General features: G+C 47.7%; 1 pseudogene; it reads left to right on the top strand.

The window, feature by feature from the left end:
• Positions 1-142: 142 nt before the first annotated feature.
• Positions 143-238, top strand: LOC122151798 (annotated as a pseudogene).
• The last annotated feature ends 221 nt before the right edge of the window (positions 239-459 follow it).

Here is a 459-nt window from a genome sequence, read left to right as displayed (position 1 = left end):
GAAGTGAGAGGGGAGCAATTGCATTGTGGTAAACTGTGGTCAATGACATGAGACAAAGTATATGTGAACTGCTGTATGGAAAGTGAATTTGTTCTGTAAATCTTCACCCAAATCACAATAAATAATAATAATAAAAAGAATGCCCTTGCTTCAATGATGGCTGCAAACAGCAGGCTCCTCGGTAGTGCATGCAGCCGACTGGCATGTATGGCTGCCCTAAGGGACCTTGGGGACAGCCCTGCCCTTGCTTTTTCATGTCTCTGACCTCGCTAATCTCTGCTGTCCCTAATGTAGCCTCCAGAAGGGTATATGTCTGGTGCCTTTGGGAAAAACAGTGGGCAGGGTCCACATTGGCCAAATCATCATGTCCATCCACAGCAAACTGCAAAATCAGGAGCTTGTGATGGAGCCCTCTGAAGGGTCAAGTTCCCTGGGCACCAGAAGATCCACATCCCCAGG

Source organism: Orycteropus afer, unplaced genomic scaffold (genome assembly GCF_000298275.1).
Source record: "Orycteropus afer afer isolate SDZICR_OR568_19922 unplaced genomic scaffold, OryAfe1.0 scaffold00726, whole genome shotgun sequence".
NCBI lineage: Eukaryota > Metazoa > Chordata > Mammalia > Tubulidentata > Orycteropodidae > Orycteropus > Orycteropus afer.
The sequence above is the reverse complement of the archived record's forward strand: the minus strand, read 5'-3'. Positions and strand labels throughout refer to the sequence as shown.